General features: G+C 46.4%; 1 long non-coding RNA gene across 1 annotated transcript in view; it reads left to right on the top strand.

Annotated features, from left to right (window-relative positions):
* The window catches only part of LOC147110850 (uncharacterized), a 140,529-nt gene extending 121,445 nt beyond the window's left edge, over nucleotides 1-19,084 (top strand). The window contains exon 2 of the long non-coding RNA XR_015079997.1: nucleotides 13,024-19,084. This is a non-coding gene — a long non-coding RNA (uncharacterized LOC147110850). The remainder of the gene's footprint in view (nucleotides 1-13,023) is intronic.
* The last annotated feature ends 2,723 nt before the right edge of the window (nucleotides 19,085-21,807 follow it).

Here is a 21,807-nt window from a genome sequence, read left to right as displayed (position 1 = left end):
TTATATTACAGACTGATACAGGAGACGGGACTGTGTCTGGACGGTTATATTACAGACTGATACAGGAGACAGGACTGTGTCTGGACGGTTATATTACAGGCTGATACAGGAGATGGGACTGTGTCTGGACGGTTATATTACAGGCTGATACAGGAGACGGGACTGTGTCTGGACGGTTAAATTACAGACTGATACAGGAGACAGGACTGTGTCTAGACGGTTATGTTACAGGCTGTGATACAGGAGACGGGATTGTGTCTGGACGGTTATATTACAGGCTGTGATACAGGAGACGGGACTGTGTCTGGACGGTTATATTACAGACTGATACAGGAGACGGGACTGTGTCTGGACGGTTATATTACAGACTGTGATATAGGAGACGGGACTGTGTCTGGACGGTTATATTACAGACTGTGATACAGGAGACGGGTCTGTGTCTGGACGGTTATATTACATGCTGTGATACAGGAGACGGGACTTTGTCTCGACGGGTATATTACAGGCTGTGATTCAGGAGACAGGACTGTGTCTGGACGGTTATATTACAGACTGTGATACAGGAGACGGGACTGCGTCTGGATGGTTATGTTCCAGACTGATACAGGAGACGGGACTGTCTGGACGGTTATATTACAGACAGTGATACAGGAGACGGGACTGCGTCTGGACGGTTATGTTCCAGACTGATACAGGAGACGGGACTGTGTCTGGACGGTTATATTACAGGCTGTGATACAGGAGACGGGACTGTGTCTGGACGGTTATATTACAGGCTGTAATACAGGAGACGGGACTGTGTCTGGACGGCTTTATTACAGACTGATACAGGAGACGAGACTGTGTCTGGACGGTTATATTACAGACTGATACAGGAGACGGGACTGTGTCTGGACGGTTATAATTACAGACTGATACAGGAGACGGGACTGTGTCTGGACGGTTATATTACAGGCTGTGATACAGGAGACGGGACTGTGTCTGGACTTTTATATTACAGGCTGTGATACAGGAGACGGGACTGTGTCTGGACGGTTATATCACAGACTGATACAGGAGACGGGACTGTGTCTGGACGGTAATATTACATGCTGTGATACAGGAGACGGGACTTTGTCTCGACGGGTATATTACAGGCTGTGATACAGGAGGCAGGACTGTGTCTGGACGGTTATATTACAGACTGTGATACAGGAGACGGGACTGTGTCTGGACGGTAATATTACATGCTGTGATACAGGAGACGGGACTTTGTCTCGACGGGTATATTACAGGCTGTGATACAGGAGACAGGACTGTGTCTGGACGGTTATATTACAGACTGTGATACAGGAGACGGGACTGCGTCTGGACGGTTATGTTCCAGACTGATACAGGAGATGGGACTGTCTGGACGGTTATATTACAGACTGTGATACAGGAGACGGGACTGCGTCTGGACGGTTATGTTCCAGACTGATACAGGAGACGGGACTGTCTGGACGGTTATATTACAGACTGATACAGGAGACGGGACTGTGTCTGGACGGTTATATTACAGACTGATACAGGAGACAGGACTGTGTCTGGACGGTTATATTACAGGCTGATACAGGAGATGGGACTGTGTCTGGACGGTTATATTACAGGCTGATACAGGAGACGGGACTGTGTCTGGACGGTTAAATTACAGACTGATACAGGAGACAGGACTGTGTCTAGACGGTTATGTTACAGGCTGTGATACAGGAGACGGGATTGTGTCTGGACGGTTATATTACAGGCTGTGATACAGGAGACGGGACTGTGTCTGGACGGTTATATTACAGACTGATACAGGAGACGGGACTGTGTCTGGACGGTTATATTACAGACTGTGATATAGGAGACGGGACTGTGTCTGGACGGTTATATTACAGACTGTGATACAGGAGACGGGTCTGTGTCTGGACGGTTATATTACAGACTGTGATACAGGAGACCGGACTGTGTCTGGACGGTTATATTACAGACTGTGGTACAGGAGACGGGACTGTGTCTGGACGGTTATATAACCGGCTGTGCTACAGGAGACGGGACTGTGTCTGGACGGTTATATTACAGACTGTGATACAGGAGACGGGACTGTGTCTGGACGGTTATATTACAGACTAGGAGACGGGACTGCGTCTGGACGGTTATATTACAGACTGATACAGGAGACGGGACTGTGTCTGGACGGTTATATTACAGGCTGTGATACAGGAGACGGGACTGTGTCTGGACGATTATATGACAGGCTGTGATACAGGAGACGGGACTGTGTCTGGACAGTTATATTACAGGCTGTGATACAGGAGACAGGACTGTGTCTGGACGGTTATATTACAGACTGTGATACAGGAGACGGGACTGCGTCTGGACGGTTATGTTCCAGACTGATACAGGAGACGGGACTGTCTGGACGGTTATATTACAGACTGTGATACAGGAGACGGGACTGCGTCTGGACGGTTATGTTCCAGACTGATACAGGAGATGGGACTGTCTGGACGGTTATATTACAGACTGATACAGGAGACGGGTCTGTGTCTGGACGGTTATATTACAGAATGATACAGGAGACAGGACTGTGTCTGGACGATTATATGACAGGCTCTGATACAGGAGACGGGGCTGTGTCTGGACAGTTATATTACAGACTGATACAGGAGACGGGACTGTGTCTGGGCAGTTATATTGCAGACTGATACAGGAGACGGGACTGTGTCTGGACGGTTATATTACAGGCTGTGATACAGGAGACGGGACTGTATCTGGACGGTTATATTACAGACTGATACAGGAGACGGGACTGTGTCTGGACGGCTATATTACAGGCTGTGATACTGGAGACGGGACTGTGTCTGGACGGTTAAATTACAGGCTGTGATACAGGAGACGGGACTGTGTCTGGACGGTTATATTACAGACTGTGATACAGGAGACGGGACTGTGTCTGGACGGTTATATTACAGGCTGTGATACAGGAGACGGGACTGTGTCTGGAATTTTATATTACAGGCTGTGATACAGGAGACGGGACTGTGTCTGGACGGTAATATTACATGCTGTGATACAGGAGACGGGACTTTGTCTCGACGGGTATATTCCAGGCTGTGATACAGGAGACAGGACTGTGTCTGGACGGTTATATTACAGACTGTGATACAGGAGACGGGACTGCGTCTGGACGGTTATGTTCCAGACTGATACAGGAGACGGGACTTTCTGGACGGTTATATTACAGACTGTGATACAGGAGACGGGACTGCGTCTGGACGGTTATGTTCCAGACTGATACAGGAGAGGGGACTGTGTCTGGACGGTTATATAACAGGCTGTGATACAGGAGACGGGACTGTGTCTGGACGGTTATATTACAGGCTGTGATACAGGAGACGGGACTGTGTCTGGACGGTTATATTACAGACTGATACAGGAGACGGGACTGTGTCTGGACGGTTATAATTACAGACTGTGATACAGGAGACGGGACTGTGTCTGGACGGTTATATTACAGGCTGTGATACAGGAGACGGGACTGTGTCTGGACTTTTATATTACAGGCTGTGATACAGGAGACGGGACTGTGTCTGGACGGTTATATCACAGACTGATACAGGAGACGGGACTGTGTCTGGACGGTAATATTACATGCTGTGATACAGGAGACGGGACTTTGTCTCGACGGGTATATTACAGACTGTGATACAGGAGACAGGACTGTGTCTGGACGGTTATATTACAGACTGATACAGGAGACGGGACTGTGTCTGGACGGTTATATTACAGGCTGTGATACAGGAGATGGGACTGTGTCTGGACGGTTATATTCCAGTCTGTGATACAGGAGACGGGACCGTGTCTGGACGGTTCTATGACAGTCTTTGATACAGGAGACGGGACTGTGTCTGGACGCTTTTATTACAGGCTGTGATACAGGAGACGGGACTGTGTCTGGACGGTTATATTACAGGCTGTGATACAGTAGACGGGACTGTGTCTGGACGGTAATATTACATGCTGTGATACAGGAGACGGGACTTTGTCTCGACGGGTATATTACAGACTGTGATACAGGAGACAGGACTGTGTCTGGACGGTTATATTACAGGCTGTGATACAGGAGACGGGACTGTGTCTCGACGGGCGTATTACAGGCTGTGATACAGGAGACAGGACTGTGTCTGGACGGTTATATTACAGGCTGTGATACAGGAGACGGGACTGTGTCTGGACGGTTATATTACAGACTGTGATACAGGAGACGGGACTGTGTCTGGACGGTTATATTACAGACTGATACAGGAGACGGGACTGTGTCTGGACGGTTATATTACAGACTGATACAGAAGACGGGACTGTGTCTGGACGGTTATATTACAGGCTGATGCAGCAGACGGGACTGTGTCTGGACGGTTATGTTACAGGCTGTGATACAGGAGACGGGATTGTGTCTGGACGGTTCTATTACAGGCTGTGATAGTGGAGACGGGACTGTGTCTGGACGGTTATATTACAGTCTGTGATACAGGAGACGGGACTGTATCTGGACGGTTATATTACAGACTGTGATACAGGAGACGGGACTGTGTCTGGACGGTTATATTACAGACTGATACAGGAGACGGGACTGTGTCTGGACGGTTATATTACAGACTGTGATATATGAGACGGGACTGTGTCTGGACGGTTATATTACAGACTGTGATGCAGGAGATGGGACTGTGTCTGGATGGTTATATTACAGGCTGGGATACAGGAGACGGGTCTGTGTCTGGACAGTTATATTACAGACTGTGATACAGGAGACGGGACTGCATCTGGACGGTTATATTACAGACTGTGATACAGGAGACCGGACTGTGTCTGGACGGTTATATTACAGGCTGTGATACAGGAGACCGGACTGTGTCTGGATGGTTATATTACAGGCTGTGATACAGGAGACGGGACTGTGTCTGGACGGTTATATTACAGACTGTGATACAGGAGACGGTACTGTGTCTGGACGGTTATATTACAGGCTGTGATACAGGAGATGGGACTGTGTCTGGACTGTTTTATTACAGACTGATGCAGGAGACGGGACTGTGTCTGGACGGTTATATTACAGACTGTGATACAGGAGACGGGATTGTGTCTGGACGGTTATATTACAGGCTGTGATACAGGGGACGGGACTGTGTCTGGACGGTTATATTACAGGCTGTGATACAGGAGACGGGATTGTGTCTGGACGGTTATATCACAGGCTGATACAGGAGACGGGATTGTGTCTGGACGGTTATATTGTAGGCTGTGATACAGGAGACGGGACTGTGTCTGGACGGTTATATTACAGACTGATACAGGAGACGGGACTGTGTCTGGACGGCTTTATTACAGACTGATACAGGAGACGGGACTGTGTCTGGATGGTTATAATTACAGACTGTGATACAGGAGACGGGACTGTGTCTGGACGGTTATATTACAGGCTGTGGTACAGGAGACGGGACTGTGTCTGGACCATTATATTACAAGCTGTGATACAGGAGACGGGACTGTGTCTGGACGGTTATATTATACACTGATACAGGAGACGGGACTGTGTCTGGACGGTTATATTACAGGCTGTGATACAGGAGACGGGACTGTGTCTGGACGGTTATATTACAGGCTGTGATACAGGAGACGGGACTGTGTCTGGACGGTTATATTACAGGCTGTGATACAGGAGACGGGACTGTGTCTGGACGGCTTTATTCCAGGCTGTGATACCGGAGACGAGACTATGTCTGGACGGTTATATTACAGGCTGTGATACAGGAGATGGGACTATGTCTGGACGGTTATATTACAGGCTGTGATACAGGAGACGGGACTGTGTCTGGACGGTTATATTACAGGCTGATACAGGAGACTGGACTGTGTCTGGACGGTTAAATTACAGACTGATACAGGAGACAGGACTGTGTCTAGACGGTTATGTTACAGGCTGTGATACAGGAGACGGGATTGTGTCTGGACGGTTATATTACAGGCTGTGATACAGGAGACGGGACTGTGTCTGGACGGTTATATTACAGACTGATACAGGAGACGGGACTGTGTCTGGACGGTTATATTACAGACTGTGATATAGGAGACGGGACTGTGTCTGGACGGTTATATTACAGACTGTGATACAGGAGACGGGTCTGTGTCTGGACGGTTATATTACAGACTGTGATACAGGAGACCGGACTGTGTCTGGACGGTTATATTACAGACTGTGGTACAGGAGACGGGACTGTGTCTGGACGGTTATATAACCGGCTGTGCTACAGGAGACGGGACTGTGTCTGGACGGTTATATTACAGACTGTGATACAGGAGACGGGACTGTGTCTGGACGGTTATATTACAGACTAGGAGACGGGACTGCGTCTGGACGGTTATATTACAGACTGATACAGGAGACGGGACTGTGTCTGGACGGTTATATTACAGGCTGTGATACAGGAGACGGGACTGTGTCTGGACGATTATATGACAGGCTGTGATACAGGAGACGGGACTGTGTCTGGACAGTTATATTACAGGCTGTGATACAGGAGACAGGACTGTGTCTGGACGGTTATATTACAGACTGTGATACAGGAGACGGGACTGCGTCTGGACGGTTATGTTCCAGACTGATACAGGAGACGGGACTGTCTGGACGGTTATATTACAGACTGTGATACAGGAGACGGGACTGCGTCTGGACGGTTATGTTCCAGACTGATACAGGAGATGGGACTGTCTGGACGGTTATATTACAGACTGATACAGGAGACGGGTCTGTGTCTGGACGGTTATATTACAGAATGATACAGGAGACAGGACTGTGTCTGGACGGTTATATTACAGGCTGATACAGGAGATGGGACTGTGTCTGGACGGTTATATTACAGACTGATACAGGAGACGGGACTGTGTCTGGACGATTATATGACAGGCTCTGATACAGGAGACGGGGCTGTGTCTGGACAGTTATATTACAGACTGATACAGGAGACGGGACTGTGTCTGGGCAGTTATATTGCAGACTGATACAGGAGACGGGACTGTGTCTGGACGGTTATATTACAGGCTGTGATACAGGAGACGGGACTGTGTCTGGACGGTAATATTACATGCTGTGATACAGGAGACGGGACTTTGTCTCGACGGGTATATTCCAGGCTGTGATACAGGAGACAGGACTGTGTCTGGACGGTTATATTACAGACTGTGATACAGGAGACGGGACTGCGTCTGGACGGTTATGTTCCAGACTGATACAGGAGACGGGACTTTCTGGACGGTTATATTACAGACTGTGATACAGGAGACGGGACTGCGTCTGGACGGTTATGTTCCAGACTGATACAGGAGACGGGACTGTGTCTGGACGGTTATATAACAGGCTGTGATACAGGAGACGGGACTGTGTCTGGACGGTTATATTACAGGCTGTGATACAGGAGACGGGACTGTGTCTGGACGGTTATATTACAGACTGATACAGGAGACGGGACTGTGTCTGGACGGTTATAATTACAGACTGTGATACAGGAGACGGGACTGTGTCTGGACGGTTATATTACAGGCTGTGATACAGGAGACGGGACTGTGTCTGGACTTTTATATTACAGGCTGTGATACAGGAGACGGGACTGTGTCTGGACGGTTATATCACAGACTGATACAGGAGACGGGACTGTGTCTGGACGGTAATATTACATGCTGTGATACAGGAGACGGGACTTTGTCTCGACGGGTATATTACAGACTGTGATACAGGAGACAGGACTGTGTCTGGACGGTTATATTACAGACTGATACAGGAGACGGGACTGTGTCTGGACGGTTATATTACAGGCTGTGATACAGGAGATGGGACTGTGTCTGGACGGTTATATTCCAGTCTGTGATACAGGAGACGGGACCGTGTCTGGACGGTTCTATGACAGTCTTTGATACAGGAGACGGGACTGTGTCTGGACGCTTTTATTACAGGCTGTGATACAGGAGACGGGACTGTGTCTGGACGGTTATATTACAGGCTGTGATACAGTAGACGGGACTGTGTCTGGACGGTAATATTACATGCTGTGATACAGGAGACGGGACTTTGTCTCGACGGGTATATTACAGACTGTGATACAGGAGACAGGACTGTGTCTGGACGGTTATATTACAGGCTGTGATACAGGAGACGGGACTGTGTCTCGACGGGCGTATTACAGGCTGTGATACAGGAGACAGGACTGTGTCTGGACGGTTATATTACAGGCTGTGATACAGGAGACGGGACTGTGTCTGGACGGTTATATTACAGACTGTGATACAGGAGACGGGACTGTGTCTGGACGGTTATATTACAGACTGATACAGGAGACGGGACTGTGTCTGGACGGTTATATTACAGACTGATACAGAAGACGGGACTGTGTCTGGACGGTTATATTACAGGCTGATGCAGCAGACGGGACTGTGTCTGGACGGTTATGTTACAGGCTGTGATACAGGAGACGGGATTGTGTCTGGACGGTTCTATTACAGGCTGTGATAGTGGAGACGGGACTGTGTCTGGACGGTTATATTACAGTCTGTGATACAGGAGACGGGACTGTATCTGGACGGTTATATTACAGACTGTGATACAGGAGACGGGACTGTGTCTGGACGGTTATATTACAGACTGATACAGGAGACGGGACTGTGTCTGGACGGTTATATTACAGACTGTGATATATGAGACGGGACTGTGTCTGGACGGTTATATTACAGACTGTGATGCAGGAGATGGGACTGTGTCTGGATGGTTATATTACAGGCTGGGATACAGGAGACGGGTCTGTGTCTGGACAGTTATATTACAGACTGTGATACAGGAGACAGGACTGCATCTGGACGGTTATATTACAGACTGTGATACAGGAGACCGGACTGTGTCTGGACGGTTATATTACAGGCTGTGATACAGGAGACGGGTCTGTGTCTGGACGGTTATATTACAGACTGTGATACAGGAGACCGGACTGTGTCTGGATGGTTATATTACAGGCTGTGATACAGGAGACGGGACTGTGTCTGGACGGTTATATTACAGACTGTGATACAGGAGACGGTACTGTGTCTGGACGGTTATATTACAGGCTGTGATACAGGAGATGGGACTGTGTCTGGACTGTTTTATTACAGACTGATGCAGGAGACGGGACTGTGTCTGGACGGTTATATTACAGACTGTGATACAGGAGACGGGATTGTGTCTGGACGGTTATATTACAGGCTGTGATACAGGGGACGGGACTGTGTCTGGACGGTTATATTACAGGCTGTGATACAGGAGACTGGATTGTGTCTGGACGGTTATATCACAGGCTGATACAGGAGACGGGATTGTGTCTGGACGGTTATATTGTAGGCTGTGATACAGGAGACGGGACTGTGTCTGGACGGTTATATTACAGACTGATACAGGAGACGGGACTGTGTCTGGACGGCTTTATTACAGACTGATACAGGAGACGGGACTGTGTCTGGATGGTTATAATTACAGACTGTGATACAGGAGACGGGACTGTGTCTGGACGGTTATATTACAGGCTGTGGTACAGGAGACGGGACTGTGTCTGGACCATTATATTACAAGCTGTGATACAGGAGACGGGACTGTGTCTGGACGGTTATATTATACACTGATACAGGAGACGGGACTGTGTCTGGACGGTTATATTACAGGCTGTGATACAGGAGACGGGACTGTGTCTGGACGGTTATATTACAGGCTGTGATACAGGAGACGGGACTGTGTCTGGACGGTTATATTACAGGCTGTGATACAGGAGACGGGACTGTGTCTGGACGGCTTTATTCCAGGCTGTGATACCGGAGACGAGACTATGTCTGGACGGTTATATTACAGGCTGTGATACAGGAGATGGGACTATGTCTGGACGGTTATATTACAGGCTGTGATACAGGAGACGGGACTGTGTCTGGACGGTTATATTACAGGCTGATACAGGAGACTGGACTGTGTCTGGACGGTTAAATTACAGACTGATACAGGAGACAGGACTGTGTCTAGACGGTTATGTTACAGGCTGTGATACAGGAGACGGGATTGTGTCTGGACGGTTATATTACAGGCTGTGATACAGGAGACGGGACTGTGTCTGGACGGTTATATTACAGACTGATACAGGAGACGGGACTGTGTCTGGACGGTTATATTACAGACTGTGATATAGGAGACGGGACTGTGTCTGGACGGTTATATTACAGACTGTGATACAGGAGACGGGTCTGTGTCTGGACGGTTATATTACAGACTGTGATACAGGAGACCGGACTGTGTCTGGACGGTTATATTACAGACTGTGGTACAGGAGACGGGACTGTGTCTGGACGGTTATATAACCGGCTGTGCTACAGGAGACGGGACTGTGTCTGGACGGTTATATTACAGACTGTGATACAGGAGACGGGACTGTGTCTGGACGGTTATATTACAGACTAGGAGACGGGACTGCGTCTGGACGGTTATATTACAGACTGATACAGGAGACGGGACTGTGTCTGGACGGTTATATTACAGGCTGTGATACAGGAGACGGGACTGTGTCTGGACGATTATATGACAGGCTGTGATACAGGAGACGGGACTGTGTCTGGACAGTTATATTACAGGCTGTGATACAGGAGACAGGACTGTGTCTGGACGGTTATATTACAGACTGTGATACAGGAGACGGGACTGCGTCTGGACGGTTATGTTCCAGACTGATACAGGAGACGGGACTGTCTGGACGGTTATATTACAGACTGTGATACAGGAGACGGGACTGCGTCTGGACGGTTATGTTCCAGACTGATACAGGAGATGGGACTGTCTGGACGGTTATATTACAGACTGATACAGGAGACGGGTCTGTGTCTGGACGGTTATATTACAGAATGATACAGGAGACAGGACTGTGTCTGGACGGTTATATTACAGGCTGATACAGGAGATGGGACTGTGTCTGGACGGTTATATTACAGACTGATACAGGAGACGGGACTGTGTCTGGACGATTATATGACAGGCTCTGATACAGGAGACGGGGCTGTGTCTGGACAGTTATATTACAGACTGATACAGGAGACGGGACTGTGTCTGGGCAGTTATATTGCAGACTGATACAGGAGACGGGACTGTGTCTGGACGGTTATATTACAGGCTGTGATACAGGAGACGGGACTGTATCTGGACGGTTATATTACAGACTGATACAGGAGACGGGACTGTGTCTGGACGGTTATATTACAGGCTGTGATACTGGAGACGGGACTGTGTCTGGACGGTTATATTACAGGCTGTGATACAGGAGACGGGACTGTGTCTGGACGGTTATATTACAGACTGTGATACAGGAGACGGGACTGTGTCTGGACGGTAATATTACATGCTGTGATACAGGAGACGGGACTTTGTCTCGACGGGTATATTCCAGGCTGTGATACAGGAGACAGGACTGTGTCTGGACGGTTATATTACAGACTGTGATACAGGAGACGGGACTGCGTCTGGACGGTTATGTTCCAGACTGATACAGGAGACGGGACTTTCTGGACGGTTATATTACAGACTGTGATACAGGAGACGGGACTGCGTCTGGACGGTTATGTTCCAGACTGATACAGGAGACGGGACTGTGTCTGGACGGTTATATAACAGGCTGTGATACAGGAGACGGGACTGTGTCTGGACGGTTATATTACAGGCTGTGATACAGGAGACGGGACTGTGTCTGGACGGTTATATTACAGACTGATACAGGAGACGGGACTGTGTCTGGACGGTTATAATTACAGACTGTGATACAGGAGACGGGACTGTGTCTGGACGGTTATATTACAGGCTGTGATACAGGAGACGGGACTGTGTCTGGACTTTTATATTACAGGCTGTGATACAGGAGACGGGACTGTGTCTGGACGGTTATATCACAGACTGATACAGGAGACGGGACTGTGTCTGGACGGTAATATTACATGCTGTGATACAGGAGACGGGACTTTGTCTCGACGGGTATATTACAGACTGTGATACAGGAGACAGGACTGTGTCTGGACGGTTATATTACAGACTGATACAGGAGACGGGACTGTGTCTGGACGGTTATATTACAGGCTGTGATACAGGAGATGGGACTGTGTCTGGACGGTGAGGAAATCTACATGATATAAGGGGTTAATTTCAAGTGCTTGCTGGGTAAAAGTTTTCAGACTTGACACTGGGCAAGTGTCGATGTGTAACTAGAGCTATTGCACGTACTCGAACTACAGCCAAGAACAGATGCCTGCCCACCTAATGAGAATGTAGAAGTGGAATAATGAGTTTCTTTGATGTACCAATGACCTGATAACTTGTGACCGAAAGCAAAGCTTGCCTCCCTTATATATGATTAAAGAGGACCTCCGGTTACACGATTCATGCCCTGTTATAGATTAACGGTTGACTTATGTGTCCAGGATCCTTCTGTCAATATGTTATTTCTACCTGATGATTAATCTAAAATGTATCCTGATAGAGGAACAAAGGGATTTCAATCAAACTTGTTTGTTACACTGTATAAATATAGAACGTTTACACTGTATCATTGGAATAGTAGCCTCACCCCTTGAGTGGAGGTGCTGATTCCCCTTGCAAGTGAAGTAAAATAAAAGGCCTGTCCGTCTGACGAATCCAAGTGTGTATTGAGTCATTACCCAGAGCTAAGAAGTAAGGCACTTCTACAATTTGGAGGTTCCACCGAGATGGCTTGCTGTACCAATTGGTGAGTTAACAGACGCCGAGTACGTTGCTCGGTTGGGAAAATCCCATCGGCCGAAGGTGGTGTTTTGCCACATTTTTGGGACTTTCCCTGCCAGAAGCATAGCTGCGCATAGTCTGTTTATTCCATTGGACAGTACTGCCATCGGGTAATTGACTCACAAGGTTCGGAGGTTAAACTGCCGTTGTGACTGCTTCCCTTTCAGAAACGGAACAGAGGACCAGCCATGAGGCGCTGACGCCCCGCGAACAGGATCGTGCAGAAAAGGACTGTAGGAAGCGCTGAAATAAAGGTACCAGAGAGAGAAGGTTAAGTCAGGAATTTGATTAACTAAGGAGCTAGCGATTTACTGGAAATTGAACTAGCAAGGTTCCAGCTTGAAGTTAGCTGGGACAAATTGAAGGCCCTTTTTGCTAAAGATTTGGCTAAAGGGAGTAGGGTAGAAGGAGAGAAGAGCTTGAAGTTAGCTGGGACAAATTGAAGGCCCTTTTTGCTAAAGATTTGGCTAAAGGGAGTAGGGTAGAAGGAGAGAAGAGCTTGAAGTTAGCTGGGACAAATTGAAGGCCCTTTTTGCTAAAGATTTGGCTAAAGGGAATAGGGTAAAAAAAGAGAGAAGAGTGGGCGGTTGTCTGAAACACAGTGTCAATGTTTAATGTTTATGAGAGTGAGTACTTAACTACTTGTTATTATCAATCAACTTTGCAGCTTTGTCCAGTAAGGCTGCATAGGTTGGGGATTTAGTAACACTTTGGTTGTTGTTTAACAAGTGTATTGTTTATTGTTTATTGTTATATGTATTAATGTTTAGTCATGTCTGATCTGTAGAGGCGTCCCACGCAGATCATAGAGTGTTACGGAATTGTTGTATGTTTTAACTAAAATATTTAAGCTGAAAAAAAAACTGCAGAAGGGGTTGGAAAAGACCCAAGCCGGGGAAGTGAGTCCCGCGGCAGAATGTATGGTTGAGAAAATAGTGATGTCTTTTACATGATCCACTAAGCTATTGTGGATTCAGTATTTTCCCCAGTTAGAAATACCTTCCACGAGGGTTGAGAACCCTCGAGTTTTATACGTATGTATAGTTTATTAATCTGATCTGTAGGGGCGTACAACGCAGATCATGGATTGTCACGGGAGTTTAGATTGTTTTAAGTGAACCATTTAAGCTGCTAAAATGGGTGCTAGCACCAGTAAGCCACCCGAGAAAGGCACGCCAGCAGCCTTTATGTTAAAGAACTGGTCAATCATCCATTGATCACCTACCAAATTGGTCCAAATGGACTGTAAATAAGACTAGACCCTTTCCCTCAGATAGTCATTTAACATAGAAAGAATTACTTGCCTCGAGAAATGTTTAACGGACGAGAGAGAAATAGAGAACAGCCAGATAAAAAGACTGCCTCTATGTTTGTTGAGTCAGAAAAAAAAAAATTACCCCGAAGAAACACCTTTCTCCTCTATTATGGTAGGATAACAAGGTAACTATAGAAGGATGAATAGAGGGGAATATAGAGGAAGACGTGGTAGAGTAAGAGGGTATGGACGATCTGGTAATTGTTACAATTGCGGACAACCCGGACATTGGGCAAACCAATGCCCTGCGAAAAATCGTCAGAATAAAACCTCCAATAATGGACCTCCGTTAGAGAATAAAGGTCCTAATTTCACTGTCCATAACCCTTTTTCGGACCAGTCAGGAGGTTACCCTACAAACGGACAGGGATTTAGGAGAAATAGAGATCAGAATTACTGACTGACACCAGCAGCCCCAGGCGCCACAGACCACCAAATGCCCGTTGTTTCTTTAAATTCACGCAGCGAACCTGAAATTAAAATGCAAATAGCTGGGAGACCTATGTCATTTTAGTAGATACAGGAGCAACCTTTTCAGTGTTAGGGAAAGGATATTCTGAAGGAATGCCTATTAATGGGAAAAAGACCCCGATAGCTGGATTGGCTGGAATACTACAACGCTTGAATCAATCGACTCCCCTCACAGTAAAAGTAGAAGAATTTGAGGAAGAACACTCCTTTCTGTTATCAGGAGATGTCTCTATGAATTTATGTGGAAGAGACTTGCTGTGCAAAATGAATGCTACAATCATTTGCTCCCCATCAGGAGTAACGGTAGAAATCCAAGTAGATAAGGCATATGCGTACCCAGTAACAGAAATAAAACACCCTGTTCTTTACGCATGGGAAATTGCCGACCCAAGTTTGAGTGCCAAACTCGTCAGTCTGTTAGGAGCGTGGGGACAAGCCCCATAAAACAATACCAGGAATCCCTGAAGCTAGGGAAATGGCATTCAAAATTGCACTGCACGGCCTGCTATGACAAAACAGGACAAGATTTAAAATACCTCCTAACTATTAGACTGCACAGCCCTATAAAGTTACAATTAATCCAGCTGCACCATTACCCAAAAGGTCACAGTATCCATTGTCAGAGAAAGCAGAAAAAGGAATTGAGCCAGTGATGGAATCATTGTTAAAGCAGGGAGTTAACGCCGGATAGAATAAAGGTTGTTTGCAACACATCGTTGCCAAAAACTAAAAGAGAAATGAAGCATTTTCTAGGAATGACTGGCTATTGTAGACAATGAATACATGAGCATGACAAATTTGGAAAATTCGCGGTTACCTGACTTCCTCGGGAACCCAGATTAAAAATGCACAAGAAGTGAAAAATCTTTTACTAGCTATTCAGAGACGTAAACAGATTGCAATTATTAAGTGCCAAGCGCACACGGGGCATTTGGACAAGGTTGCGCTTGGAAATGCTGCTGCAGATAGCGCTGCTAAGTCAGTAGCTATATCAAGTACTGAACGACAAGTTTCAGCCTTCCCTGTTAGGGAAAAGCCAGACATACCGCAGCCCCCGTCCTTAGATGATGTGCTGACCCATCAAGATAGGGCCAGTTCTGATGAAGTAAAGGAATGGGTTGTTAATCATTGTTTTAAAAACACTGACAGCTTATGGGTTCATCATGACGGCCGCATGGTGGCACCCAAATCATTACTATCACCAATTGCCCGATGTGTTCATAAATTCACCCATGCGGGCAAAGGGGGGATGGCGGACTATATCCTTAAGACCTGGTATGCACCAGGAATCTCAAAATTGGCAAAACAAATTTGTGAAAATTGTATTATCTGCCAGAACATGAATGCAAAAAAAAAAATAAAGAAGGTACAGCCCGCATCCCATCCAAACCCCATGGGTCCTTTTGTACACTTGCAAATGGATTTTATTGAACTACCTGTGTGTATGAGCTTTAAATATGTATTAGTTATTGTTGATATGTTTTCAAGATGGATTGAAGCGTTTCCTTGTAGAAAGAGTGACGCCACTACTGTTGCTAAATGTTTATTGAAGGACATTGTACCTCGCTTTGGGATACCAGCAAAACTGTCAAGTGACAATGGGTCCCATTTTACGGGAACAGTGATTAAGGAACTATGCAAAGCTTTACAGATTAACCAGCACCTTCATTGTAGTTATCATCCACAGTCGGCTGGACTAGTGGAAAGATATAACGGGATGCTGAAAAACAAGCTTGCAAAACTGTGTAAAGAAACTGGACTTAAATGGGTTGATCTGTTACCCATAGCTTTAATGACAATGCGGTCTGCTACCAACAGAACTACAGGATTGTCGCCTCACGAGATCGTCATGGGAAGACCACAAAGATTGCCTTTTTCGACACCTTTAACAGCTAAACAAATGGACATTCATAAAATGGAGGAAGATATGTTGAGTTATTGCATTGCACTAACCAAATGCATTTCTAGTTTCCATCAACAGGTGAAGGAAGCCCAGGTCGATCCCGCTGAAGGAAAGTGCCATACTTTCGAGCCAGGAGATAACGTTTACATAAAAATCTTCAAACGAAAGAATGGCCTTCAACCCAGATTTGAGGGACCCTTCCAAGTACTCCTGACCACAAACACCGCTGTAAAAGTAAAGGAGCGACCAACATGGATACACGTGTCCCATTGTAAGAAGGCATCAGCTGAAGACGATACACTGCCAAGATGAACTGGATTTGGACTCTAATAAGACTGTCCCCTTTGTTAACGATAATTGAAACTGCCATATTGATTTATCAGATCCCCTGAAGGGCAAACCATGCATAGAAGAATGTGTACTTTTAAACAGTGATTTCTTTTATATTATATGCTATAACGAGACTATGAAGGTTCAGCTTCAGGATCACACTATGCAGGTACCCCCGTATCAACCCCTGAGTCTTAGGATTAGGCAGAATAAGATAGTAGAAGAAGATAGTGGACAGAAGCTTGATAAGCTATGGGTCACATGCCGTGATACTGTATTACCAAGTGACAAAACTGCGAACGGAGGGGTTATCTGCAATGGTAATTCAAGGGGAGGACTGGCCCTGACAGCTAAGTCAATGTTTTGTGATAATCCTTTTCATAACTATCATCAAGTTATCTGTACGCTAAAAGACAGAACCTTGCCAAATGCTGGATATGCAGCCACATCCCTGTGCATGCAGAGGGTGGAATACCTCTAAGGCCCATTCCCTTCGAAATAAAAGAGATGGTAGGGTGGTTATTACAGTCTAATACCACCTGGAATAAGGAGGCAGCCAGTACATTTCAGACCCAAAATAGTTTAAACCCAGATCAGTTGGAAAATGAATGGAAAAATGCAGGATACAACCTTATAAAATTTGAAGGGTGGTTTCATCCCCTATATGATAATCGAAGGAATCCAGAGAGTCTATTAGTTACGTCAATGGGAACCATAAATAAAACAAAAGGAGAAGTCTGTCTTGTAAACGACAATGGAGAAGGATTGATGGTTGGATGGAGTGAGTGCAAATGTAACTACACTTTGACTAAAACTACTACTAAACCACCAGGTGCAATCGAATGGCCTTATTGGGGATGGTGGAATCTGTCCACAGTACAAAATTTGACTAGCAAAAAAAATCTGGAAAGGAGAACACGGAATAGGAATGATGCACCAGATATGGAACAAATTTGAAGCCTATAATAACACCTATTTCATCTGTGGGCATAGAGCATACCCTTGGTTACCACAAAATTGGACTGGGTCATGTTACTTGGGATATGTAGTGCCCTATATACATCATATTTCATCTTTGGATAGCCACCCTGGGACACGAGTAAAACGAGCCATTACAGAAACTGAAAGGTTCTTTGCTATAGCATTTCCCTGGTATGGAACAGGGAAGCTGGCAAGAGAATCTATAAACATGGCAGCAGTGCTGGAACAAATAGCCAATGATAAACGCAGAAATGGTGGCTATGCGCACTGTTGCTTTACAAAACCGCATGGCTCTGGACTAATTGTTGGCAAAAGGGGGCACATGTGCAATCATAAAAACCGAATGTTGCACCTATATCCCAGATAGCTCAGAAAATATCACCAACCTGGTAAACCACATAAAGGAGGCTGTAGAGAAACTACGTCAACCTGAACCATGGTCAATGTGGGATTGGATTTCAGGATGGGGAGGAGCATTGGGAAAGCAAATTTTGGAAGCTTTTATCGCAATTGTGATGATAATAATTTTAATTAGTTTATTGATTGGTTGTTTAAAATTATTGTGTACAAAAGTCCTTTCCTTATTAGCGTCAACTCCTCCAGTACCAATGATGTCTGAATATGAGGATATTAAGGGTGAGACCTTTGATGTAGAGTTTCTTAAACTTAGCGAGATAGATTGTCCTTAGAAAGGACAAAAGGGGGGAATGAGGAAATCTACATGATATAAGGGGTTAATTTCAAGTGCTTGCTGGGTAAAAGTTTTCAGACTTGACACTGGGCAAGTGTCGATGTGTAACTAGAGCTATTGCACGTACTCGAACTACAGCCAAGAACAGATGCCTGCCCACCTAATGAGAATGTAGAAGTGGAATAATGAGTTTCTTTGATGTACCAATGACCTGATAACTTGTGACCGAAAGCAAAGCTTGCCTCCCTTATATATGATTAAAGAGGACCTCCGGTTACACGATTCATGCCCTGTTATAGATTAACGGTTGACTTATGTGTCCAGGATCCTTCTGTCAATATGTTATTTCTACCTGATGATTAATCTAAAATGTATCCTGATAGAGGAACAAAGGGATTTCAATCAAACTTGTTTGTTACACTGTATAAATATAGAACGTTTACACTGTATCATTGGAATAGTAGCCTCACCCCTTGAGTGGAGGTGCTGATTCCCCTTGCAAGTGAAGTAAAATAAAAGGCCTGTCCGTCTGACGAATCCAAGTGTGTATTGAGTCATTACCCAGAGCTAAGAAGTAAGGCACTTCTACAACGGTTATATTCCAGTCTGTGATACAGGAGACGGGACCGTGTCTGGACGGTTCTATGACAGTCTTTGATACAGGAGACGGGACTGTGTCTGGACGCTTTTATTACAGGCTGTGATACAGGAGACGGGACTGTGTCTGGACGGTTATATTACAGGCTGTGATACAGTAGACGGGACTGTGTCTGGACGGTAATATTACATGCTGTGATACAGGAGACGGGACTTTGTCTCGACGGGTATATTACAGACTGTGATACAGGAGACAGGACTGTGTCTGGACGGTTATATTACAGGCTGTGATACAGGAGACGGGACTGTGTCTCGACGGGCGTATTACAGGCTGTGATACAGGAGACAGGACTGTGTCTGGACGGTTATATTACAGGCTGTGATACAGGAGACGGGACTGTGTCTGGACGGTTATATTACAGACTGTGATACAGGAGACGGGACTGTGTCTGGACGGTTATATTACAGACTGATACAGGAGACGGGACTGTGTCTGGACGGTTATATTACAGACTGATACAGGAGACGGGACTGTGTCTGGACGGTTATATTACAGGCTGATGCAGCAGACGGGACTGTGTCTGGACGGTTATATTACAGACTGTGATGCAGGAGACGGGACTGTGTCTGGACGGTTATATTACAGGCTGATGCAGCAGACGGGACTGTGTCTGGACGGTTATGTTACAGGCTGTGATACAGGAGACGGGATTGTGTCTGGACGGTTCTATTACAGGCTGTGATAGTGGAGACGGGACTGTGTCTGGACGGTTATATTACAGTCTGTGATACAGGAGACGGGACTGTATCTGGACGGTTATATTACAGACTGTGATACAGGAGATGGGACTGTGTCTGGACGGTTATATTACAGACTGATACAGGAGACGGGACTTTGTCTCGACGGGTATATTACAGACTGTGATACAGGAGACAGGACTGTGTCTGGACGGTTATATTACAGGCTGTGATACAGGAGACGGGACTGTGTCTCGACGGGCGTATTACAGGCTGTGATACAGGAGACAGGACTGTGTCTGGACGGTTATATTACAGGCTGTGATACAGGAGACGGGACTGTGTCTGGACGGTTATATTACAGACTGTGATACAGGAGACGGGACTGTGTCTGGACGGTTATATTACAGACTGATACAGGAGACGGGACTGTGTCTGGACGGTTATATTACAGACTGATACAGGAGACGGGACTGTGTCTGGACGGTTATATTACAGGCTGATGCAGCAGACGGGACTGTGTCTGGACGGTTATATTACAGACTGTGATGCAGGAGACGGGACTGTGTCTGGACGGTTATATTACAGGCTGATGCAGCAGACGGGACTGTGTCTGGACGGTTATGTTACAGGCTGTGATACAGGAGACGGGATTGTGTCTGGACGGTTCTATTACAGGCTGTGATAGTGGAGACGGGACTGTGTCTGGACGGTTATATTACAGTCTGTGATACAGGAGACGGGACTGTATCTGGACGGTTATATTACAGACTGTGATACAGGAGATGGGACTGTGTCTGGACGGTTATATTACAGACTGATACAGGAGACGGGACTGTGTCTGGACGGTTATATTACAGACTGTGATATATGAGACGGGACTGTGTCTGGACGGTTATATTACAGACTGTGATGCAGGAGATGGGACTGTGTCTGGATGGTTATATTACAGGCTGGGATACAGGAGACGGGTCTGTGTCTGGACAGTTATATTACAGACTGTGATACAGGAGACGGGACTGCATCTGGACGGTTATATTACAGACTGTGATACAGGAGACCGGACTGTGTCTGGACGGTTATATTACAGGCTGTGATACAGGAGACGGGTCTGTGTCTGGACGGTTATATTACAGACTGTGATACAGGAGACCGGACTGTGTCTGGATGGTTATATTACAGGCTGTGATACAGGAGACGGGACTGTGTCTGGACGGTTATATTACAGACTGTGATACAGGAGACGGTACTGTGTCTGGACGGTTATATTACAGGCTGTGATACAGGAGATGGGACTGTGTCTGGACTGTTTTATTACAGACTGATGCAGGAGACGGGACTGTGTCTGGACGGTTATATTACAGACTGTGATACAGGAGACGGGATTGTGTCTGGACGGTTATATTACAGGCTGTGATACAGGGGACGGGACTGTGTCTGGACGGTTATATTACAGGCTGTGATACAGGAGACGGGATTGTGTCTGGACGGTTATATCACAGGCTGATACAGGAGACGGGATTGTGTCTGGACGGTTATATTGTAGGCTGTGATACAGGAGACGGGACTGTGTCTGGACGGTTATATTACAGACTGATACAGGAGACGGGACTGTGTCTGGACGGCTTTATTACAGACTGATACAGGAGACGGGACTGTGTCTGGACGGTTATATTACAGGCTGAGGTACAGGAGACGGGACTGTGTCTGGACCATTATATTACAAGCTGTGATACAGGAGACGGGACTGTGTCTGGACGGTTATATTATACACTGATACAGGAGACGGGACTGTGTCTGGACGGTTATATTACAGGCTGTGATACAGGAGACGGGACTGTGTCTGGACGGTTATATTACAGGCTGTGATACAGGAGACGGGACTGTGTCTGGACGGTTATATTACAGGCTGTGATACAGGAGAC

This window comes from Somniosus microcephalus, chromosome 11, assembly GCF_052327205.1.
Source record: "Somniosus microcephalus isolate GS21.2 chromosome 11, FLI_Smic_1.0, whole genome shotgun sequence".
NCBI classification, from domain to species: Eukaryota; Metazoa; Chordata; class Chondrichthyes; order Squaliformes; family Somniosidae; genus Somniosus; species Somniosus microcephalus.
Note: the sequence above shows the minus strand (reverse complement) of the source record. Positions and strands in the feature narration are given on the sequence as shown.